This window comes from Streptopelia decaocto (assembly GCF_964273445.1).
Source record: "Streptopelia decaocto genome assembly, chromosome: 3".
NCBI lineage: Eukaryota > Metazoa > Chordata > Aves > Columbiformes > Columbidae > Streptopelia > Streptopelia decaocto.
In genome coordinates this window covers 65839767-65865845 of record NC_138656.1, presented here as the reverse complement: position 1 = coordinate 65865845, position 26079 = coordinate 65839767, and the positions used below count along the sequence as shown (strand labels likewise).

At 43.5% G+C, this 26079-nt stretch overlaps 1 protein-coding gene across 4 annotated transcripts in view; it reads left to right on the top strand.

Moving 5' to 3' along the window:
- The first annotated feature begins 18627 nt into the window (after window positions 1–18627).
- Window positions 18628–26079, top strand: part of NCOA7 (nuclear receptor coactivator 7) — an 88964-nt gene continuing 81512 nt past the window's right edge. For 3 of the 4 annotated variants that reach the window (XM_082049230.1, XM_082049232.1, XM_082049228.1), the window contains exon 1: window positions 18628–18767. The gene's annotated coding sequence lies outside the window, so the exon portion shown is untranslated. Of the gene's footprint in view, window positions 18768–18922; window positions 19051–26079 lie in introns of those variants that run through there. The other variant, XM_082049229.1, reaches the window with a different exon arrangement.

Genomic DNA, 26079 nt, shown 5'->3' with positions numbered 1-26079 from the left:
CATTTTCACTTTCACGAAACAGGCCAAATTCATGGATGCTGAGTTGCTGATGTCACCTCTCTTTTCTTGTTTTATTGTGTTTTGGTTTTAATCTGAATCACCTGAAGGGACCAGCACATGGAGGCAAGAGCTCGGTCTTCATGCTTATTTAGTCCTGAGCCTCTGTTGGGATTCTTACATCTGTGACAGTGGATGAAGATCTCCAAGTGAGAAATTAATGGTGAAGAAGCATATTTCACATGTGCTCTTGGAAAGACACCAGAGTGTAATAGCTTCTGATGGCTTTGGTTGTAGCTGTGCTAACAGATCAGAGCTGAAAGAGTCTATGCAATTTTTAAAACAGAGCAAGCAAAAGCTGTTTCCTTGGTATAACCAAGTCTGAAAGGTAGGACTCGTATCTGTGCATGCACAACTTGATGTTGGTCCTTTTCTATCTTTATTCTGCATTCAACGATGAATGGATCTGGAAGAAGAACATTTTTAATTTTTATAATTTAGGACTGGATCACAGCACATAACACAAAAAAGCGAATCAGTCTGCTTGCTCAACAGTAAACAGTTGGCTTTGTCCAACTTTTCAATGGGTGGGTTTTCACCCTTAAATTGCAGTTATCAAGAGTATCAAAGGAGGTTACGCAATTTCCTAGAATGTTTTTCTTAAGAGGAAAAAGCTAAAAACCAATTCTGTCAGTCAGCATTAACATGCTCGAAACCCTAGCCCTCAGCAGTGCAAATAAAAAGCACTTAAGCTGCTGTAGCTGCATGACTAATTGTGTCACACAGCACAGAGAGATGATAACCCCAGAGAGGAGACAGGCAATTGAGAGGCAGTACTGCCCATCCTCCCCCTGCTCTGGTTGCAAGTGAAGGAAATCCAGTGTTAGGTATAGCCCCAGAAGAAAACCTGGGGCTGAATGCATATATTCAAAGCAGAATAATCATATCTGGCTCTGACTACATCCGCCTGAATAACTGCCAGGAGGAGCCAGTTCATGCTGCTGCTTCCTTAGTGTGAGCCTTCAAAATGTTTGTTTGCAGATATTCTGAAAGATGACACTTCAATCAGGATGTCATGAGATAAGTAAAGGCCATTTATCAAAGTCTGAGACACATATATTGGCAAATTCTTCAGGCTATTGTAAATGACAAATTTCTTCTTCATAATAGAAAAAGGTCTCAAGTGTCTTTTCATCAGAAGATACTACATCAGAAAATGCTACTGAAGTGTGGACTGTTACTGGCTCTGTATGTACCAGTTTCACTAGGCATGTGCTTCTATAGGCACCAACAGCCTGAGATCACACAAATGAGGACCTGAGTGATTTAATAGTCACAGGTCACAGGTCCAACTTCAAGAAAAAATGAAGAAATTGGTATAGCTTTGTTTGCAAGCTTCATGCGCCCAACCTTATTTGTGTGAGGCTACTGTCTGAACCTGAGCGTAATTTTACTCAATGCTGAAATTTTTGCTTGTGTTCTTTTCTTCTGTTTCAATATTTTACACAGAAAAGACTTGTGTTTTGGAAGGTAATGTGTAAAGGTCTCAAAAGGGATGGCCACAGTAACACATCTGACTATGACCAGAAATGATAAGTGGAAGAGCGGCAGGCAGGTGCCAGAAATGCTGGGATCTCAACTTGAGGGTAAACCCAAGCTTTCCTCGTTTACAAATGAAACAAAAATTTGACAGATTATTATCTGAAAAGACATCCTGGTGTTGGGGGGAGGTATTTTGTTTTGTTTTCCTCTGGTAATTGCTACCACTGGAAGTTGTAAAGTGCTATTAATCTGTAAATATGATTCCTTAGTTGGCATTTAGTTGCCTAAATATTTGCCATGTCCTGTGCTGGGCTCCACTATCACTCTGCAAGGAGCAGGTCTCCCTTGTATCCTGTGTCATCTCTGCCAGCCCTGTACAGATGCCAGGGAAATTCAAGGTTGCTTAAGTCACACTAAATGCATATGGCCAGGCAACTGAATTTCTCCTTCTCTATTTTGCATCATCCATGGAGAGACAGGATTTGAAGCTTAATAATATTTTTACATTATCTATTTTTTTTCAAAGAATCAGCCTCCCTCTCACCTGAAGAAACAAGAGAACAGTATCAAAATCTTTTGGTGATAATGTGTTGTTATCGTCTATTGATCTTGTTAAACTAAGACCAGTCAACACCGCATTCAGCACTAACTTCAGAGTTTCTCTTAATGGTCTGGCTGCAGCAGTGGCAGTGATTATAAGATTATGCTAATATAATTGCTTTTTAAAGCATTCTTTCTGCATTCATGGTGACAGGGCAAAGCTGGGACACATGTATTAGTGTTGTACCCTAAAAATTAAAAAAATCAGAGACAAAAGGAAATGAATATAGGAAATAAAAGGAAATGTGTCTGGCTGAATTGCTTGTGTTGGTCTGGAGAGGCAGACTCCTTTTTCACAGCTACAGATGGATTAAAGAAAAGCTAAATGTTTTAGACAGTGTTTACCTGAACAGTACTACTACTTATTCTGCAGGAAAGTCCTTCTGAAGTGTGGACTTAGTTTTGCTTTCCATGCAGTCTATATTCAGCATTTTTCGTTTCTACAAAGGAAAGTCTTCAGGATCAAAAAAATACCTTGACGCAACACTGGAATTGTGATTGCAATCACCTAACAGTTGGGAAATTTCTAACTCTGTCCACCTCTTTATTTCTGTTACACTGCAAGACCTCCTTCTATGGAATCAACACACCACTCCAGGGAACAGTGTCTTATTGGAAGGTGTGAAGAAAAGTGTTTTACCTGCAAAGAATGCCCATAGATAGTATTCCGTATTACTATGTGGTAGGTGAAAATCTAGCAAATGACTAGAAGGCAATCCAAAAACCTAAGGAGACAAAATTACAATTACTTAAAGGCTTATACTTTTCCCCCCTTAGTTTTGATTTAACTCTGAATGCTGTTTTGTTTGTTTGTTTGTTTGTTTTTCATGTATCAGAGAGACAAGTAACTTTATTTTTCTTTAGGAGAAGGAGTACAAAACAAAATGTTAGGCATTTAAGGTACACTTTTGCAACTAGATTAACGAGATGCGGTCTGTTTTGTGTGGATAGTCCAAATAGTTTGTAATGACGCTTCCCAGCACAACACTTGGGTTTAATATACAATCCTTAAAATAAAATAACATTGTTTCTCTCCTCACCCCCTCTCCCTCTTTTGCTTTCTAAATGTATTTTGGTGGAGGAGAAGGGAGTTTATTTTGTTTGGGTTTTCTTGGGTTTGTTTTTCTGAGGAGGCACCGGGGTGGCAAGGGGGAGCGGCGTCAGGGCCTGCTGGCTCCTCAGGCACCGGGGGCATCTCCTCTCCTCCAGGCTGGCAAAGCCACTTCCTCACCATTTCCCTCCCCTGCACTCTTTTTGGGCAACTGTCCCACCAGGTAGCCCCCTCCCTCCTCTTCTGACAGAAAAGAAAGGCAAACAGCTTGCAATCGCAGCAAAGAAATGTGGTTTCATCAGGCTGTCCCAGTTTCTCTCACTGTGTTTTCTTCCTTTTGTCCATTGCAAAGGCCAAAGTGTATGTTTTTTGATAATTACCTCAGGTCTTCAGTCGTGACATGCCATCACTAGTGTCTGCTTCCTTCCCTCCCTGTTATCATGGATCCAATACCCACGATGACTTTGTGTCTTCAATTTATTATTGCAGGGAGCAATAAAAATTCTACAAAGAGGAATCTCAAAACAAATAAAAACCTTTCTGGATACTGCAGAAAACTGACCTTCATGTGCCAGCCTGTCCTCCTCCAAGGCATCCTAAACCCACAAGAAAGATTCCCATTAGTAAATCACTATTGGATCATTAAACCTTTTTAAGGCAGTATGTGCCTTACCAAGAGAATGAGGATTACAACACAGCAGTGGCTGCTGCCCACTGACAATCATGGGAACCGACCTCAGTAATAAATCCATGAATTATCTGGCTCATTTTGACCGGTTCTCACGCCAGAGCAGCTCCTTTGATGTGACCGTCAAAACCCAAGGATGCCCAATAACAGTAGCCACCAACAAAATAATAGAGAAGTAGTAGTTCAATATAAATACATAAAACCTCCTTGCCCGTATGCCCAGCTTTTGCAGTGGAGTATGTCTGTGATTGAAATCAGAGACAAAAAAAGAGAAACAGTGCCCTTTTTTTTTTCCTGTGTATTACCCTTTAAGGGAAGAAATGCTGGGTATGTTAGAAAGATATTTTTTAGCTACCATTGATGTGCATGATTTTTTCTGCTTTGGGAGGGCTCCCTGTTGCTTTTCGAGATCAGTCTGATAGTTCAGAAACAATATACACTTAAGGACTCATCCTGCAGAGGGACTAAGGACATTAGGCGTATTCAGAGGGAACTATTCCACTTCAGTGGGACTATTTGCATAAATAAAATTATTCATGCTTTTAAGCCCTTGCGGGACCAAAACTTTAGAGGATGCATTCTCATTTGTCTGATTTATAAAAATGTTTAGGTGACAAGATCCTTTTGATTACTTAAACATTTCAGAAATACAACTGTTCATTCCTCTGCTACTTGGCTGACCACCTGTTAAGTGGGAATAGTCTAATTTAGTTTCTTGTCCTTGATCTTGTCTAATTAGACATCAGACTCTAGGGTAAATTTTGTCTCCAAACTCATAATAATCTTCTGAGCACCCTTAAACTGAGTTTCTGGCCCTTACCATAAGTCTTCAGTTGAGATAACATTCTAGCTGTCCTGGAGCCCAGATGCTACTGAGGCAGGCAAATTTATGTGGCATTAGGGATCACATGGAAGAAAAATCCCCTTCAAATTGTATGACCAGAGGAGAAGCAGTATTCATTAAATGACTTTAAACCGTTCTTTTTGTTTTACTCTTAAACTGGGACCAGCAAACTGTAATAGACAGCAGGTACAAAAGATTTAAAGATATGTGGTTTTCAAAGACGTTGAAGTGCCTCTAAGTACATGAGTGTGATAGGAATGAATAACCACAGGACACTATCTCTGGGTATTGCTGTTCTGAGCTGTCATGCTGTGCTTGGGATGAGGTGACTCCTGCCTGCCTGTAGGCAGACGGCTGCCTGCTCCCGCTGCCTGCGGTGTGTTTATCTCACGCTGCCATTAGTTATCCGCTCAAAGCATCCCAGCAACAGCAAGCAGTCACCAGGAAAGCAGACAGGTGGGGGACGATGGGCGTCTTCTCCAAACTTCTGTGTTTCTGAAGAAGTGTGGTGGTAGGAATATCACAGCCAGCTGTTACGCATCGCCTTCATTCACAGGCAAAGCCACCAGCAGCTCCTGTCACTCCTTTATCACCAAACACAGACCTAGGGAGGTCATGGTGGGAATCCCAAAGGTGAGCACTTGAGAACCAGGTTTCACATGCACACAAAGACTCCCTGTGATCCTCACAGCAGGCGGGGAAGCCACAGTGACAGGAGCTCAGACTCATCCTCTCACATGCTTCAGCCTGCTTGCTTAAGGGGGGATGAGTGGAGTGTGGTTAGAGGGATGAAAGCTACCCAGCAGCCTACAGCAAGATGCTCCATTTCAATTGATCCAAGGTCATTGTCCAAACAAATCCAAAGCTGAGACTTTCTACCCAGCCTGGGGTAGAGAAGGACAAACTGAAGATTATATGCTGCAAAAATTCATCCTGATAGAATTAGACAGTCGGTCCCTTACCTGAACAGAGAGGAAGATCGTTCCTATTTCTTTCATTGATTTTGCTGGATCTCTTGTGCAGAACTGCAGCTTACACAGTACCGATTATGTCGTTTATGGAATACATGTAATTTATGTCAAAAAAGTCCTTTGCAAAGGATATGGGGGCAGTTGGAGCGTGCAGCCGCTCGGCGGCAGAGCTGCAGAAGGCCCCCTGCTGCGGCCACGCTCCAGCAGCCGCCTGGGCCTTGCCGGGGTCACCGCTATTCCCTGTTACACACAGCGGGTAGCACCACCAGCCAGAGCATGTGTTGTAATATCAGTTTATGGTCTGTTGTTATTTTCCTGCTTTTGGGGGAAGCTGGCACCTACCAGCTCCGTTGTCCTGCTAGCAAGACAAAGATTACGTACAGCATAATAACGTTGTCAATGTAGTTTACTAAAATGTGATTAATCAAAGGTGCACATGCGAAACAAAGCATGGAAAAGCAGAAGGTAATAATTGTCTGTAGCCAAAAGGCAGTAATAAAAGTGGTCTAGAAAGCAGATTTTCAGTGTGTAAGTGAAAAAGTTCAGGCATTTGAAAGGATCAGAGATTTCATAACTTTGTGATCAGAGCACTTCTTAATAGGATATGGCAATTGCTCCTGTAACAGGACATTTTGGAAAATGGTCCTTGGATAGTATTACCTAGATCTGTGTATAGTAATTAAATCTGAATTGGACTTTCGTTATCATCACCTAAAATAAAATGACTCAGTTTGGATAAAATAATTTATCTTAAAACATGATTCAGAATAAATTTTTAAACTGTACTTCTGAAGGGGCAGTCCTAGCAAGATTTGAAATGACTGTTCTGAGGGTGTTCCATATCAAATCTGTACCTAGGAAGAAATTTATAGGTATGTTTTAAGACACCACTATTTTACAGAAAGAGTCTTGGGGAGACATAAAAGGAGAGGGGAAAAAAAAAAAAAAAAAGTTTGGAGAAGGGATTGTGTGCCTGAAAGCATTTTTTTTCTTTCCTTCTATCTCCAGCAGTTTAATAAACACTTTGCCTTGTTTGTATGCTTTGACTACCATGGTGACAACAGCACTAATGTCATAGCACTGAGTCCTCCCATGGTCTGCCAGCCTTGCAAGTGAAGAAGGGAATGCAACCAGACCTTTCTTATCAACCCGGCCAGCTGATCGCGATGTCCTGGGATCCTGATCTGGGTTCCCTCCATTGCCTTGGCACAGACTTTCTGCATGATCTTCAGTTCAAAACTACAAGTGAAAAGCTGAGATGCCACTAACTGAACAGCTGGGGGGATGGACATGTTGTGGGCCACACGGTTTACAGTCACCTGGTATTGGCATATATCATCAATACATGAACACCACAGATGGGCTGAGGTGTTGAAAAATCCAAGCCATGCTCCTGATACTCCTTTGTAGTTTCTCTTTTTAAAATGCTACCTTAATGCTGTGCAAAAAACATGAAACTTCCAAGCACAGCCTGAGTCTCAGGGAAACACATCACGTATGATTTGGCTTAGTAATAGCTTCATCTGTACAAGAAGTTTTCTTTATCAGCAAATAGAAAGCCTTCGTTACTTTATAGTTCGTGGGAATTTAATGGGCACAATGTTAACCTATGGAATTAAACCTGAAACTCATTCAGCAGGGCCCACGGGAGGCGCGGGTGGGTAGCGGCAGAAACGGCACCGGGCTGCCACCTCGTGGCGTGTCCCAGTGGCGTCTGTGTCACCAAGCGGAGGCTCGTTGCCCTGTGCAGGAGAGCATGAGGTTGTACTTGTTTATATCCACAATAAAACAAAAATAATAAGGAGAGAAGTGGCCACCAGAATGTCCTGAGGTCAGAATAAATCTAACGACTGCAGAACTGTATGTCCTTAGGATAGAATTGCAATATGAGGACGAGTAGAAAATACGCCTTTAGGGAAAAAAAAAAAAAAAAAAAAAAAAAAAGGAAGCTTTCATTTTCTAAAGAGTCTGTTGGTTGTAAAAGTCATGCAAATATTTATGTTCACTCACAGGCAAGCCATTTCATATAAGATTTGAAAAAAACTTACAAAATGCAATTAATGTAGGGCTATAACTTAAAGAAGATAGCCAGAAAGAAAAGTTAATGTCAGATCAAGTTTGGATGTGAAAGCTCCTGTTCCTGAATTTTCCAGTAAAGTATAAAAAGTAAGAGTTCAGATGCTTAACCAGAAACTCAGTTGCTGGTTTAAATTGATCTGTAGTTAAGGTATTGTTTTCCTTACCTTACTTATTTCTTCTGCAGTGCACTCCCATCAACCTTTGCGGCGAGATGTAAGGCGATTGGTCAAGCTTTTGAGGAAGAACAGAAATGAAAGTAAAAATACTTGAGATCTGGTATTTCAGTATATATCCCAGTTAGAAACAAATTTGAGAATGTTGACACTAACAATAACGATCATAATCTTAACCAAATAATAACAATTACAACAATAATAATAACCACATCATTCGTATATTTGTTTGAAATATCTCTGTTCTACCCTGTGCAGCCACGTGCCATATTGCTTTTGTAATGTGTCTTTGATGGTACTGCCTATCATCTGCAAAATAGCTCGCCTTTTCTGGGGCTTCAACATCCCAGTGTCATGAGTTACATATTATTTAAAACAATAATAACAACAAAAACTCTAGGAGAGATGCTTCTTCCATCTGCTAAAAACAAGTACCCTGTTCCTCCACCACATTAATCTAAGGCCCAGAAAACAGGGAGTCAGTCTTAACACTGCCATAACCACTCAATCCATGCTGAAGGAGAACACTTCTCCTGAAGTCTTTTCAACCCAAATGAGGACACCTTTAATCACAGTGGAACTGAGGTGGTAGGACACCAGTGAGAGGACTGGTTTCCACTCCTTACGTAGTGGATATTTGTCCTCTGCACAATGGCAAGTTTCACGCTTGGGATCGGACTGAGAAGGGGTTGGAAAGTCCATTAGGCAGCTTCTTCAGAGATCATGCTTCCATTCCTAGCAAAATACTGGAAACTGTACTCTGTGTGCAAGAGCTATTCTGGTGACTTTTCTAGGTTTCTAAAATCTCACATATGATTATCCTTTCTCTAATGACTTTAAAGCTGGACTCAGGGTGCTAAGAGTGTGCAAATATACTAACACAAAATATGAGTTAAAACTGAAGAAAATGCTTCTTTTGCTACCATTCTGTAAAACCATACCTATACCTTTTCTAGAAGACTAGTTAACTCCCGAAATTCACTTTAGCTGCTTCTAAAACAACGCATAATTTTCTGAAGTAGAAAACAGGAACTTCTTCTGACAACTTGGTAATGCATTTCACTGAGACTGAAGACACAGAGGGGAATTGAAAAGCCCCAAGGAGGCCTCTGGAGATATTCCCCTGGCCCAGCCTGAGGCCTCCAGTGAGATGCTCTTAACAACCTCTAGCCACATGAATGCAATAGTTCCTCAGGTAACATCCTTTGTCCCAATGCTCAGCTATTATTGGGCAGCTTTTCTTAATGTCTAAATGGTGACAACAGCCCTTTTGATTTTTTGCTTTGTGCATTAAAGCAAAGGTGATCCCATTCCTTTGAACCCCTTGTTATACACAAATATAGGGAAGTACCTTGGGATTTCTCATGAGATGCTGCATTGGAGGGCAGTCCAGGCTGCAGTACACCTCTGGCACACCCTGGGAAAGGCAGCCAAAGCCATTATTTCCAGTGGTGCTTTCACATCAGGGCAAAGTATCCCAGCATAAAGCATTACCTTACAGCATTAAGAAGTTACACAAGTGACACAATGGCCATGGCTCACTCCTGGCAGCGGCGAGGATCCCTGCTAAATCGTAATCTGCTAGGTATGCTAGCCTCTGTTTTGCAATCTGTCTAAGGTAATTATTGCATGCATTTATGACCAATATTTCTTGTTTTACCTCTAGCAGTGTATTGGGTCTGGCTGGGATGGAGTTAACTTTCCCCATAGCAGCCCTCATAGTACTGTGCTTTGTATTTGGAACTAGAAGGGTGTTGATAACATGCCAGTGATGAGGACACTGCTGAGCAGTGCTCCCACAGCATCCAGGCTGCCTCTCCAACACTCCCCTTTCCCAAGCCCAGTAGGCTGGGGGTGGGCAAGAGTTTGGGAGGGGACACAGCTGGGACAGCTGACCCAAACTGACCAAAGGGGCTATTCCCCACCATATGGCTGTCGTGCTCAGCAATAAAAGCTAAGAGAAGGGGGGAGAGATGGGTAATTACACCAATTATTAAGGTGTTTTACTTCCAAAGCAACTGCTACATGGGGCCCTGCTTCCCAGGAAGTGGCTGGACATTGCCTGCTGATAGAAAGTAGAGAATAAATATTTTTTTGCTTTGCTTCTGTGCACAGTCTTTGCTTTCTTTCATTAAACTGCCTTCATCTCAACCAGTGAGTTTTTCATCTTAATTTCTAGCCCTTTCCTGCTGAGGAGGGGAAGTGAGAGAATGGCTGGGTGGGCAGCTGGTGGCCAGCCAAGGTCAGCCCACCACAGGCAAGGCACTGCTATCAACCCAAAAGAAGAGGTCTTCCCACTGCCCTCTTTCTCACCTCATAAATCACGGGCAGAGGTGAGAGGTGTGTGACTATGGGAGGAAGAAAAGCAGCTCGTGCTGGAGCCCTGGACACAGGTTTAAGTGCGCAGCCAATGTGCTCTTCTATGGGACAGAGCTGGCTGCTGCTCTGGGAGGAGAAGGGGAGGTACCCTTCTCCTGCTGATGCGGGACTTCAAGAGGCTTTACCCTGCTCTCATCACCTTTCTCCTCCTCACCTTCCGAGGCACCTATACAAATTTTAGGAGCTTAGAAGGCGTGCTGAGGGCTTTCTTGCAGGAGGGAGCAAGACAGATGGTAATGGCAGGGAGGTATTAAAACTCCTTTTGCCCTCTCTGTTTATTTCTTTCCACCTCCCAGAGAATATCTGGAATCTCTCTTGTCCCCCTAACCATATACCAAACAACCCTGCATTGTGGGAGCTGTGCAAATACACTGCAAAGAGACAGTCTGTTCTTCAGGTGAGAAGACACCACAGAGACTTGCAGCCCCTCTCCTGCCAGGTGAGAGGTGCAGGAGATAAACTTTTCCTACCTTCTCTGGGGTGCATGACACTTGTTCAGAGAGGCATTCACAGCTGGGACAGCTAAGGACGTCCCAAGGATTCATGGTGGCAGTAAATGACCCTTTATCTGTGGGGGAAAAGGTGTGGGAACACCCTTAGCTATCAGAGCAGCCACCAAAAAAAAAAAAAAAATTCTAAGCAGTTGAGCAGTTGCCAACAGTCCTGCCTGTGCCCCCCTAGGCAGACATTACTCAGCAGCCATCTGCTGACTCCTGGAAACCCTAAAGGTGGGCACGGGGGTGTCCATAGGCAGTTTTGTGAAGGTAAGACCTCTAGACAGATGCTATACCAGGGCAGGCTTCCTCTCTCTGCCTGTACCTGCCCAGGGTGGTACGAGTTTGGTTGCTCCCATCATGCTCGACCCCTCCAAGTTGCCAAGCATCTCTTTAAACTCCCTGCTGGGCAGCATTGCCAATGCCTCGGGTTCGCGGAACAGCCGGCGGATGGTCCCTGAATTGTACGAGCAGAAGGTCGGAGAGAATACTAAAAAACAACCAGGAAAGGGACACCGAATAGAAAGCAAAAGCAACTTCCCTGACCGGGAATCGAACCCGGGCCGCGGCGGTGAGAGCGCCGAATCCTAACCACTAGACCACCAGGGACTTGTACAATATAATCACAAGTCCTTCCTCAAGAACTAATACACATAACCACACCATTCCCCACCCCCCTCCCCCCCCCGGGTGTCTCATTGTCCTGCTGCTTTCTCTTCTTTGTGCTCCCCCATTCCGGGCAGCACCAAGTCCCGGAGACAGCTGTGTGTAGGGTGGGACGTTCCATTCCACCCCATGGAAAGGGGGAATCGGGGGTGGGGAGGAGAGGGGCCGCCTCGGGCAAGGCGAGTGAAGGTCCCTCGCCGTGGGTGGGAGGCGGGATAGCCGTGGGTGGCCCCGCGGAACAGGTCCCCGGGCCCTGCCGTCGGTCTGGCGGTGCAGGAGTGGGAGCCGGTGACTCCCGCCCAGCGCGACAGGCAAGAGCTGCAGGACAGACCAGAGGGCGGGCGGGTCGCTAGCAGGAAGGCGCCGCGCGGGCCGGGTCTCACTTCTCCCGCCGCCCCCGGCGGGAGCAGGGCTGAGCGGGGTTGTTTTTGCTCGCTTCGGGTTGCCTGTTCGCTCTGCTCCTTGCGAGATGGTCCTTCTGCGGGGTGTTGCCGTAACGGCTCCTGGCAAGGCGTCGTCAGCCAGGCGCTCTGCGCTGCCAGTCCCGGCCGCCGGCTCCCGGGCCGGGAGGTTTTCCGCCGCTCCGCTCTAATTGCTTTCCAGGTAGGCTGTGGGAACAACAAACCACACAGCTTCTCCGGTTTTCGGTGTCTGGTCTGCCTCAGGTGGGAGCCCGTGGCGCCACAGAGGGAAACGAGATCGGCAGTTCCCTTGCCTTGCGCTGCCGGGGCCGCCTTACCCCATAGATGTGAATCTGTGACTCTGGGTTTTTTTTTTTTTTGTTAAGGTTTCAATGAAAGGAGTGAGAACTCTGCCATCGATGCAAATGCTATCTCCATAAGTGCTTTTTCCTCTGGCATGTTGATTTCATGAGCAAAGTAGATCTGCAAACTGTTCTAGCAAAATAATTTTTCCTTATTTAAACAGTGTCCGTCAGAGGGTTTGCTCTACACAAGGAAATTTCTCTAGTTCTCAAACCCTGTGCCTCTGAAATGCATTATCTAAGAAACCTTTTCCATATTATGATAGGTAAACTTCAAACTTTATGCTTGTGGACTCTGCAAATATGCATTAGCTTATATTTAAAGGCTTTAGAATCTGAAAGCAAACCTATCAAGACCACTTTCCTCAGGGATGTACTCAGGAGGTTTGTGTTTGGTTTCTGTCTCACCAGAGTCCCTGTTCACCCAACAGTTCCTTTAATCCCAAACCCTTTGCAGTAGCAGACTTGAACAAAATGCGTATCTTAATTACATTGAAAGTTTATTTTGTCCAAACAGCAATTTTACTGTGCAATGAAGTAGATAACTTATAAAATGTAGTTTACAATCAGACCCTGTTAGATACAGTCTGATGTATTATACACTGCAGGAACTGCATTTCACATGTGTGTATCAATAGCAGCTTCTTTGGTAAGACCAAAGCATTTCAGGCCTTAAGGAGACTGAGCTGTGGAGCAGTGGAGGCAGAGCACAGCTCAAACTGAGGCATACCAGGTTCAGAGGCCACTGCTAAGAGGGTGATGTGATTAGGTGACTGAGGTCGTCTGGTCCCGGCAGGTCAGCTGTGCCCCTTGTTGAAGAGAAAAGGCAAAGTGGGACCTGGTTTCCTGCAACTCCGAACCTGCAAGGAACACCAGCAAAATATTAAAATGGTTCTGCCCTGCAAAAACTGAACTAGCTTTAAAGGAATTCTTATTCTTCACTAGGTCCACAGTGTCATGGTTAAAAGCATAGGCTGGGTGCTTCTCAGATGGGTTTTGGAGGGTACTGATTTCTGTGTTTTGATGGCTGTGATACTAGCACACTTGAGACAGCTAGGTTAAAACTAGAGCAGGTCCACATCAGCTGCATTTGCAGTGATGAAGGAATTTATTACAAAAGGATAGTTGCTACTGTTTGTTCTTGGAGTGCCTTTGTTGTGTGACACCTCAGAGGAAGGTGGGGGTGAGCTCCCCGATTCTTAAGCTGCCTGAGTGATAGAGATAAAATATTCCTCCTGACAATTTCACAAAAGTAGCTGAGCCTATGAAAGATCTCATGATTGATGGCAGGGTGGGCGAATGTGTTTTGTCCATGTCTTAGGAAACTCTCAGATGTAGAAACAAGTAAGTCGTACTCTGTTATGCTTGACAATCAAGAAGTTATTTTCAAGATGTGTAATATATCATACTAAATTCCTGTTGACCAGTAAAAGTGTCATTGATTACAACCAGAGGAGTAGTGAAAACTCTGATGTGTGTTCTAGAGAAGTTTTACTGAAATAAGAAATCTTTTCCTGGATGTGAACGCAGGTTGTGGAGGGTGGGGGACGGACTACTAGACCACCAGAAAAGTAGCACCGATAGTCATATGTTGTCTAGTTATTTTTAGAAGTATCTTTTCTGTACAAGTCATGTGCACTGACAAAAGATGATGCCGCTTTTCTGGCTTCCTGTACCCAGTAGAGAAACGCATCGGTGAAACTGCCAGCGATTCAGCCTCCTGCCAGCGCAGAAGCAGCCGGTGCCTGTGCCTGCATCCCTGCGATGCTGGTTGGAGAAGAATGCTCTTCCTGAAAGAACCAGGGAAGGAATGTCTGAGGCCGATGCTACTTTTAACTCAACACAACGGAACGGCAGTGTGTCAGTAAAACCATGTGAGTAACCTTCAGTGTCAGAGGTACTGTACCCCAGCTTTCAGAGTCGGGTATGCAAAGCTGAATTTTTGAACCCAAAAAACCAGAGCGATTACTTTAAATGCAAGCTGTAAAGCAGCATGCAATTAACTTGTCTGTTCCATATGAATATATTACATATTATAATTGCTTTAATTTGCCACGTTAATTGATGTGTGACAGTAGACCTACTATGTAAAAATGAGTAAGAATAACATCAAAGTAATGTGCTAATTTACTGAAAGTATTAGGGTATGTTTCTGCTATATAATGGTAAGTACAAATAGCCTTTAGTACCTGGGGTACATGCTTCAGCAGCAGCGAAAATCCTGGTTTGCACAGAAGCTTTAAATGGTGTTTATAACTACGTATAACGTGTGCATTTATCACTTCTCTCTTTCCTCAACTGTGTATTTGATCTGGAAAGTCTTGGCATCAGCTTTTCTTATTTAAGTTAGACTGATTTTAAAAGTACATAATCCTGGTTTCAGGGAGGTGGGGAGAAAAGGGGAGGAAAAGATGATGCGCAGTCTTTTGCTGTTTTATGTTCAATTTCCATGTATGGTCAGAATTGTTACCTAACTGTTAGATTATAATGATTTTCTGGGGAAAAAAATAATATTGTAGTTTATATTTTTAATATCTATTTTCACTGTAATAGTGTTTTTATGGAAAGAAGCTAAGAAAAATCTCAAAAGGGTTGTCCAAATGTTACAGTGGTTCTGATACTCCTCGCTACAAGATCGTCTTCCAAGCTGTGCAGTGACTTGCTCTATCTTCTTGCAGTTTAATTTAAATAGAGCAAGGGGGCAGTATGTGAGAATGTGCAGTGTCATGTCTTAATATTGTGCAGACTAGTCATTTAGTATTTACAGAAAATATTTTAAAAATCCTGAAGTAAAATGAGGGAGTAACTCACTAAGAATATTTTTATAAATAATTTTACAAGGCCTTGTATTGTTTTCTTTGATCTTCTGTTTTTCCCCTCACACCATATTTGATCCAGGAAGACCTGTGTCAGCTTTTTGTATCCTTAGCCTGCGTTAAAATGCATGTGATTCTGGGGTTCAGGACAAGGTGTGGCAGTGGGATGCTTTATCCAGTGTCCACTGAGCTCAGCAAAATACCTTAATTGAAGCAAACGTAACTTTTTTATAATCTCCTCATGTATCTGAGCAAATGCTTTTTCTTTTACAGTCTTTCTTCTGCAAAACATTTTGGAAGAAACTTCTGGTTTGCTCTGTTAGACAGTAGAAATGTGTGCATAGAGCCGGTTATTAAGGCAGAACTTCTTATAAAGGTTTCAAGCTCTAGTGTCCTTCGTTTTTGTGAAACTTGTAGACGTTTTTAATACCTCTGTCAAACCTAGTGATATCTGGACAATCAATTCAAAGTTACAGGGTTAGTTGGGGACACTCAGAAAATTCATCATTACATAAACTGAAGAAATCAGGCTAAAAATAGCGATGTATTGTTACAGAAGTCAGCCCCCAGTGCATGGTAGGATCAAGCAGGGCCTCGATTATGCATAAAAATTTGCCTGTATGAAACCTATTTTGTGACTACTTCATGGTGAATAATTCTAAGAGTAACTGGGAAAACCAGGATGACTGCTAGTGGAAAAAGAAAAGATTTGTGTCACCTTAATTTTTATACCTTTTCAAAACTGGACTGTTATGGCATTCAAGCTCATCACTGTAATTCTTTATGCCAGGTTGTCTTTCTTAAATAAACGAGCCATAAACAAACAGTTGAAGATGTTCAAATTATTTACGTGAACTATACATGAGCAATACAATTTTTTTTTTCTTAAATTAGTGTAAACTGATCAGAGTGCAGGCCATAAACTTCTTGTCAGTAACTCTGGCCATTTTTTTCTGTGTAATGTGTGTGCAGCTCTATTAATATACACTGCAGTGTGTATTGTGGGAGATCAAAACCCATTCAGACATTGTACTTAAGTGTCCCAAGTCTGTTCTGTTTTCCATGTGTTATATGTGTGAGTTTGAGTGAGAAATATTTTTCTAGGGTAAAAATTCACAATTTGGAAGTGATTAAAAAAGCAAACTTGCATTTTGTCTCTATCAGAATAATGCAGTGATAAAACAAATTTGCCCGATCCTGAGATGAATGAGCGACATGAATGTAAGATTTTCTCAGGTATTCTAAGCATTGATATCACAAAGACAATAAATTAAACTCTATTAGATCATTTTTATTCAAATCAATTGCCGTGGAGCATATTGCCCTGAGAAACAGCAAACCATCCAGGCTGTCTTCTACCCTCCAAGCCACAGAAGGACCCAAACTGAATTTTATTCCAAAGGTTTTATTTCAAAGGTGATGTGTGTATCTCTATCTCTATCTCTATCTCTATCTCTATCTCTATCTCTATCTCTATCTCTATCATCTCTATCTCTATCTCTATCTCTATCATCTCTATCTCTATCTCTATCTCTATCTCTATCTCTATCTCTATCTCTATCTCTATCTCTATCTCTATCTCTATCTATCTCTATCTCTATCTCTCTCTCTCTCTCTCTCTCTCTCTCTATCTCTCTATCTCTCTATCTCTCTATCTCTATCTCTATATCTATCTTGTATTCATTGTAACAGTCAGTCTTACTGACTCTGACCTCTTACTTCTAGACTTAATAAAATAAAATGGTGTATTAGATCCCACTCACACAGTTTATTCCAATGACATGAACTCTGTGGGTTGAGCTTCAGGCAATAACCCACAGTGCGATACTCAGAACTTGCACGATGCTTCTGTTCCAGTCCTAGTCTGCTTATTCTTCTCCTCTGACAGGAGGTTGAGCGATTTCTTCCCTATGCCAGCAAGCTAGAATATGTATTTAAAATGCTTGGGGCAATGCAAATACTGTAGAAATGTGTAGTTACTTTGTCTGCTGTATGTAATCCATGCATTGTGCTTGGAATGATGATGGACAGTGAACTGGTACATAAGGACAGAGACACCTTTTCCTTGAGCTAAAATAAGGTGTTAGTCACTGCCATTGTTGTGCAAGTTCAGCTAAGAGATAAGCAGGTCTTCCACCACTTCAATGGCCAGGGCTGCATACCTTCTATTGCAATTTGGCAAATCCAAAATAAGTCAGGTAGGTGGTACTATTTTAGGTCTGCAGTTTTCCTCCTATTTCTTTTCCCAATTTTGTTACCTAAGCAATGCCAGAGGAGTAACTGAGAGCAGGGCCCCGTTCTGTGCTGTGTTAGAGAACCCTTGTGCCAGTGAGGTCTTTGAGACTTTAACCAATGTAACCTTGGGCTTTCCTGTCTTTTGCCTGGGTAATGATATAGCTATAATAGGTAGTAACTGCAGTCTGCCATCAAAATATATCCTCTAAGCAAGAGACTCTGTTTTAAGGAAAATCTGTGTCTTATAGAATACACTGTTTTGGAAAAAAAAAAAAAAAATCAGATGCAAACTTCACATTTAGCTGGAAGTACAGCAACAAAGAGTGGAGGAGTCAAGACGGTAATTGTCCCAGTACTGACACTGAATGGTAGAAAGCTTGTGCTATGTAATGGTGGTGCTGGGAGATGGCCACGTGACTGTATTGGAGTTGCATTTAGTCCTGAAAATGACACATATGATTTTGAAATGGACCTTTAAGCAGCTGCTAGATTAAAAAAAAAATAGGCTTCTGACAAATACCTTTCTTAAAAGTAACATTTTTTTGATTTGTAACATAACTACAAAAATATTCTTGCACCACTTGCTATTTTGGCACACTCTCCTAGCATGGCTAGTACATGTGTATGTATATACTTTGTGTTTTTATTTATGTAGGTATCTGTCTATCTTCAGGCTTTTGCCTTGTAGAATCTGACATTTAATGGTGTTACAATACTGTAGGCCTTTCCCTAAGCTTTCTGATCTTTCAGAGCTCATTACTGATGGAAAGAGGGAGTAGGAAGCTAGATCTCATTCAGGTGAGAAGCAAACCTCTAGAAGGGTTACCTCAAGTTACCTCAGGTAAGGGCATGGAATTTCTGGTAACTGTAGCAGGTTTTGTTTTTGGGGGGTTAGGTGAAGAAACCTGAATGTTGGCAATGTGGAAACAGCAGATAAAGTTCGGAGGCTTTTCTGTTTCCCGTGGATCTAAAGGCTTTGGTTAACCTCAATTTTCAAAACAGGTTGTTTTGTTTTAGTACTGTCCTTGAGAAAACTCCTTTCCAGAGGCAGAGCCCGGCACTTGCGCTTTACGAGGAATTACTCGGCTTTTTTTTTTTTTTTGGTCTCAAAGGCAGCCCCCTTTCCCCAGGACAGGGCTTGCCGGCACCGCAGCGGCTGCGTGTGTGCTGGGGCCCGTGAAGCGGCTCGGGAAAAGCGCGCCCTTCTCCCCACGCTCCCGGAGCGCTGCGCGCAGCCCGAGCCTGCCGCCCCCCGCCCCGGGGCGACCGCGATCCGCCGGGGCCGAGCGGGAGGCGGGATCGCCGGGACGGGGCGGAGCGGAGCGGCGGTCTGGGGCGGGGGGAGCGGCAAGGCCGAGTGGGGAACGCTGCAGCCGGCGCTGCCGCAGCCACCACCTGCCGCCGCCCGGCAGCGGGGCCGGGGCGCAGCGCCGCGGGGCTGCCATGCCTCCCGCCCGCCCGCCCTGCAGGTGCGCGCCGCGGGGGGGTGCGTACGGGACGCGTTGTTTTCCTGTTTACGCTGTGCCGAGGGATGGCGGGCGGTGGGTGGGCGGGCGCGTCTGCTCGGCCACGGCCTTGTTCCCTGGCGGGGGGCGGTGCGGCGGGGCCGGGAGCAGAGCCCTGGCGCGGCGAGGGTAGCGCGGGCGCTGTGTTGCGGGGGAGCTGTGTGCCTGTTCGCCTGTTTGCAGACCCAGCCCGGCATCGCAGCGCGGGAGGCGAGGGCGGCCCCGCGCTCGTCCCCTGTGTCCGCGGGTGCGTGTGCAGGCGCGGCGCGGCCACGGTGACCTGCCCGCCGGCGGCGGCTCTGCGGGGCCCGGCCGCCGGCCCGATGCCGCTGCCTGCGGTGCTGCTGCTGCGAGTCCCGGCTTTCGCCTTTGCTGCCGCCCTTAACCAACCGATATAGCTGAGTGGATTGCTTTGTTGGCTTTCACGGCTTCAAACCTCATTTACTTCCTCCCTCCCCAGATCTTGGATGATTTACTGGAATGTTCCAGGCTCTCTTTCTATAAATTTATAGTCTCGGGTTGTCGTGATGAAGAAGTGCTGCCGGGTGCCAAAGATGTGTTAGTAAATAATTTTTGTCTCTTAATCTGTGCAACGGACTTTTCCTCTGTGTACTTCATCATACACTACTTCAGAGTTGATTTTTGGCTGGAGGGCCTTACCTGTGTGTTGGTGATGTGTGTGCAGTATTACAGTGCTGGAGGATGCAGTTACTGTCCTCTAGGTGATGAAATAAGATGATGAACGCTTAGACTCAATAACAGGCTTTTACCGTGTGTTTACTTTACATGCCACAATTATCGTTCTCTCATTAGGCAGTCATACATTTCTTGTATTAATGTATAATGATGGACTTTCAAGATAGGTGGGTGCCCATTAATCGATTATGGTTTGCCTCAAATACTGTGACCCATATTAGGCCTGTGTTTGGATGATACTTAAAATGCATGTTGATGAACTCTCCTAGCATACTGTATCAGCAAGTGCTTACATAGTGTGGAAATAATGCTTTGCTAATATCGTTCTTTTTGATGTGTACGTATACACACACAGACTCCAGAAAATTAATGGAGAAGGCAATAGAAACTGACAGGGAAAGTATATCTGCATGTATATTTTATGAATTAAAAATACTTTATCAGGAATATATGTCTTTAAATGTAAGTCATGGTTAAAAATGCAAAAGTCCTAGTGCATTGAATTTTAGGCTGCTTCCTGTTTCATCCTTTTACCTGAAAAATGTCCATAAATATGCATAAAATATTTTAAGAATCTAAGCATGCATGTTAGTCCTGTGAAGAGCTGTACTGAAGCTGATGGGACTGTTCGTAGGCAAAGTGCTCACCACCTTTTTTAATAACAAATCAAAATCATAGGCTTGGGAGGAAATTCTTCAGTTGAAGTCAGCACCTTTTTTTCTCTTTGTGTATTGTGTTATGAAAAAGAAACACTTTGAGAAAACCTGGCTTGTCACAGTGGGTTGTGAGGCACGGTCTCTGAGTCTCACTCCTGCCTTTGCCCAGCGTCCTGTTCTCACTGCACCAGCAACCACACTCCCATTTGGATTCGTCACATCTGCTGCCAGAATGATAAGTGATTCCCTTGGGAGTGACTTAGAATTGATTGGAACAGTCCTTGTCTTGCTGCATAGGAATACATCTTTGTTGATTATGCATTCAGGATTTTAAAAGAGTAAAATTGTCTGGGGTTTGGCTGTAGTAAATATTTGGCTGTCTTACGGTTCTGACTTCAGTGGTCAGCTTGCAAATCCCTGAAGGTGTTAGGGAATAAGTCCTTCTATTCAAATAGAGGTAAATTCATTGGAGAGTGATTTGGGTAGGAGAAAACTTTTATTCAAAAAGGTTATTAACAAAATTGTGAGAACTCTGCACATGGGTACTACAGCTAGGGAAGGTTCCTGTAGTCACCCATCTGGGTGAGTGTTTCAGAGGTGGAAAATTAGTGTGAGCCATTGGAGTAGGATCTGACACAAGAAATTGCTGCTCCAGGTGGCTGGACATGTTCACAAACAATAATTATGATGGAATTGAGGGATTAATGGACTCAGTTTCACTTTGCTGTCCAGTAGGCGTTGAAGGAAAACTTGCACTTAACCAATGTAAAGAAAAAATGATAAAACTCCCTGTCTGGCACCGGGCTTGTGCCCTCTGTGTCTTGACGGGTGCCCAACGCAGCAGCAGACGGTTGTGGTCTTCAGCTTTACTGGTCAGGTAAATCTAGTGTCATCACCCAAGAAGCAGCAGACTGACACATCTCTCCCTCCTTGTGATCAATAAGCCAAAAAATTCTAAGGTTTTATGGCCACAGGTCTTGTTCTAGTGAGATATCCACTCGCTGATGTAGTTATTGATGGTGGGGATGGCTGCCTGCCATGGAGTTGGTGGTTTATCACTCCCTGCTGTGAGGGAGCTGGGTGTCGGGATCTGTGCCCTCGTGGAGGAAAATGCATGAGTTATGCTGCTACTGCTGCGGCTTTGTCCTGGGGCTTAGGATAACTTTGCCAAAGAGAGGAAGCGTAATGATACAGTTTAGTGAAGTCAGCAGTAAGAGCACTTACCTTGGTGGCCCCCTTTGACCAGGAGGAAAAACAGGGTAGGAGAAACAAGTGTTCAGATATTTTATTTTATTTTATTTATTTATTTATTTAGTTATTTATTTTTAAATCTGACTGGTTTCCTTATTCTCTTGTCATTTTCTCCTAGGATCGATTCACAAAATAGTGAGGCAGTGACAAAATTCACTGCAAGGTATTCCATTCCATTCCATTCCATTCCATTCCATTCCATTCCATTCCATTCCATTCCATTCCATTCCATTCCATTCCCCCTGCAAACATCATGTTTCAGATTGACACATTAAATGCATACATGACAGTACTCTTTCTTCCCCTTTTCTTTGCAAACCCTTCTGATTGCAGGCAGAAAGCTATACTTCATTCTTGATCAAAATGTCAGGCAGGTGTGAGCAGCTGTGCTGCTGCTGGAAGGTGTGTGTTCAGTTTTGGGGTGGGCAGCGCACTGCAGTGGGGCAGGGGCTGTGGTTGTGTATCTGCAGTGTTTCCTCTGCTTGCTTGCAAGGGCAGGGGCAGGTGGGCTTCTCAGGGTCTGCTGGTACTTCCCGGTTGCAATGCAGAAGGTAGTATTATGTGTCAAGAAGGATGAGTTAGTTCAGTGCTTTGCTCTCACACTTCTGCTGCTCCCAGTGTCTGACCAAGCTTTGAGAAATAGTACCAGTATTTCAGCTTGGTACTGTGTGGCATCCTAGGGACATGCCTGTACTCACTTGAGATTTAGTGACATGTCATGGAACCAAAGTTTATCCTTTAAGACTTCTGGCTTAGACTTGGAGCTCTCAATGGGTAGAGTACTTATCATAATCTTAATAAGCCTTTCTGATTCTTATTGATCTTGTTTTTAAGGTGCAAGGTGTGCTTTCAGTTGCACGCCTCAAACTCCATATGTTGTGTGGTCCTGTCACCTTTTCAGCTAAATGAAGCTGTTCCTTGTTCTCAGTGACTCTGTCCCCTGTAATACTAATTGTAATTAGGCATTAGGCCTCTTTTCATGGTACGTGTAGATCTCACTGAGGTGCCACTTTTTTTCTCTTGTTGCCTTTGTTATGGCTACTGTGTATGTTTTACAGGTTTTTTTTCCAACATGTTTTTTGAAATGCAGGCTCTATGACTACCCGTCATTTAAGTAATGGTAATATCAACCTGGTTGACAGAAACAGAAGACATCCAACCTGAGCAGAGATGTTTATACAGGCAAGATTTGCATTTACCTTTTGGTTACAGAGTCAAATCAGGATTGTTTATGTTCCACTCCGTGTTCACTTAGTAGGATTTAAAAGCCTTTTATTAGTAGCTACCAATTTCTAGAAAGTAATTTTTTTTACAGTAGTCTTACCCATTAGTGACTGGTTTTGGGATCTTCCCATAGTGATTCCTTAAATACCTGAGAGTCATTTCCCCACAGCCTAAGACACCCAGGGCAGACAAAGAGCTGTCCCAGTGCACCACTTAGAGGAAATCACAGCTTTGTTTTACAGATGTTCACAGGGAGAGCTCCTGCTTCCTTGAACTCAGCCTTATTTTAAGAAAAGGTAATTTATTCCCTGATTCATTTTTCAAGTAAATTTAACTTTTTCTAACAGTGCTCGCTCTATCTGCTGCTACTCCTGTTTATTTTTTGTTTTTTTCCTACTTTCTGTCCCACATGCCATCTGTCCTATATTCTGGTTTGTTTTCTTTTTAAATACACTAAGCTAATGCAGCAGATAGGAAAGAAGCATGAATATTTATGAACCGTCACAACCACCTTTCTTCTGAGGGAAAGAGGTGTGGAGGGCTTCCTGCCAGGTCAGGTGATGCTGTGATTACAGACACTGATTGAGATCTGCCTCCGTTGTTACTTGGAGGGGATGCTACAAGGAACAATTCCACATTGTCAGTGGCTCAGCAGTGTTTACCTGCTGTGTCAGTAGTCACTGTACACGAATAAGGTAGTAGGTACCCCTACTCTGTTGTTGTAGTTAACTGTCTCATGGTTAAGTAATGCCCCAGTGTGATGGCAAGGGCCTTATTTCACCATCAACTTAAGAGGTAGCATTTCTATAATGCTTTTTTGGTAGCTGTATGGATGCCAAAGACCTGGGCACTTCTGATAAAGCTGGTTATAATTCTGTATGCAGGTTTTGGTAGCTGTAACAAGCTTGGCGAAGCTTTGTAGGCCAGAGAGTGGCTTGAGGTTTTTTTTTTTTTTTTTTAGAGGCTTTGGCTGGGATAGAGTTAATTTTCTTCCTAGTAGCTGGTATATCACTGTGCTTTGGATTTAAGATGAAAATAATGTTGATAATATAGGGTTGTTTTGGTTACTGCTGAGCAGTGCTTACACAGAGTCGAGGCCTTTTCTGCTTCTCACACCACCTCACCAGCAAGTAGGCTGGGCGTGCACAAGAAGCTTGGAGGGGACACAGCAGGGACAGCCAACTCTAACTGACTACTGGGATGTTTCATACCATGTGACATTATACTCAGTGTATAAGCTTGGGGGAAAGCTGGCCGAGGGTCACTGTTTGGAGACAGGCTGAGGGTTGGTTAGCACGTGGTGAACAATTGCGTTGTGCATCACTTGTTTTGTATATTATTTATGTTTGGGTTTTTTTTTCTCTTTCTGTCCTATTAGACTGCCTTAATCTCAATCCATGAGTTTTACCCTTTTTTCCAATTTGCTCCCCCGTCCTACTGGGGTGGAGTGAGCAAATGTCTGTGTGGTATTTAGCTGCTCAGTGAAACCATACCACATTCATACTTTCTCACAAAGATTCAGATAATTCAGAGAAGCATTGAAGAGTATAAAAAGGTAATTTTACACATTAAGATTATTTATATGATATTTAGAATATGTATTAAAAAGAAATTCTTCACTTGTTATATGTAAGTAATGTCTGACTTTTTGTACTCCCTTTTTTTGCATCCTGATTATCGACCAGTCCTTTTATAGTGAAGCTGCTGAAAACTGATGGCTAAAGGTAGCAGTTGTGATAACCTGTGACATAAAATCCAGGCAGTTCCATCTATTCTAACTCCAAAGGCTTCTGAAATGCAGGTGTTGTCCAGTAGATGTGTAGTGCGAGTGGTGACATCCTGGTGACAATAGGTGAAGACCCAAGGAGATAAAACTTTGACTCCTACTTTGTTATGGAACAGTGTGCTGAAATGTGTCCAGGTGTGTGATGAAAGATTGACTTGGTGTTTTGTAAGCCAGTCACTTGTGTAGATAGGGGCCAAATGATTGACAGCTGTGCAACAGCTGATGAACATGAAAGCTACGCAGATGTGTGGGGTCAAGTAGCAAGCAGTCTGAGTAGTCATCAAAGCAATTAGGAGATGAATTGAGAACCACAAAGGAGTGACAAGGGTGGCTTTCTGCCAGTGCAGCGAGTTCTTCTCCAGGCCTTGTGCTTTATGGATCAGCTGAAGAAACTGAAGAAATGTCATTTGATTTACAAGTAATTTTTTTGTTTGTTGTTGTGGGTTTTTTTGGTGTGCGTTTTTTGTTTGTGTTTTGTGGTTTTTGGGGTTTTTTAAGTGTATGATGCTGAGCTGTGTTGGTTAGGTGGTTAGGGGTGAGTAGCTGGTAGGAGGTGGCTGTCATCATCACATCACTGTATGGAGGCTAGACAGGAACTTGCAGTGACATCTACATTTTGTGTCTTGCTACAGTCAAGCTTACAGGATGGAAGGTAAAATCTCCTGTGTTGGGCTAGTACCAATGTGATTGCTAATTGGGGCACATTTGTTTCCTTATATACAAGAATTCTGAACTCCCTGAAATTGAGCCCTACTGCTAACTGATCACTCAGTGGATACATTTTTAAGTGGGTTATTTGTTTTGAAAATTGGATTGCCCTTTGTAATGCATAATTTCTGTTAGTACCAGTAACACATTGTTTGACATGAAAAGAGATTAAGGAGCTGGAGATTTGTTTTCTTGTCTCCTGCTCTGTTGACGCTGGGCACTTGATGCTATTGTGTAAGTAGTAAGTTCCAGTGTTTTGTCAACTCCTTTCCTGAGCCCTGCTCTGGTAGTTCCCGGTCCCAGGCTGAGCCTGTCAGGTAACAGGCAGGTTTTACTGGGGGGGAACTAGAGACAGATCTTGAAACCAAAGTGGTACGGCAAGTATAAGAAATCAGAATCTTCTACAGGCAGGGTGGGAAGAGCAAGTAACGCGAACCCCAGGAAACAGCCAGATCTTATGCAGTGGCGCGTGTTGGTGAGTTCTCCTGAGCTATGGAAAAAACACTGCACCCAGGAGACTGGTTCCTAGCCCTTCTCCTCAACTCTGAGCATGCTTTGGATTAAGCTCATGAGAAGAGCAAGGAAGGTGCTTTCCGTCCCTTGTTTTCCTCTTGGGAAGGAAATGCAGACCCAGACCTGGCAGAGCAGGGACACGCTGCCTGGGGTGAGCCAGGACTGCGGAGCGCTGTGGGCAACCTGTGCCAGTGCCAGCAGAAAGCTGAGGAGGTTCACAGAGGGAAAGGTGGCAAAGCTGAAGGGGTCACTTGTAGTACCAAACCTGATTTTAAACTACTTCTGAGGAAATGTGTATTTCTTTGTACTTGATACCTGCAGTGTGTTCATTTTGTCATGTGCACCTTTGTAGGATTTGGCATGTAAGGGCTTCAAGTTAGAAAGTGTGTTTCTTGGACAAAATTATTGTAATGCCTGAGTAAGTAGTAACAGGCCTTGAAAA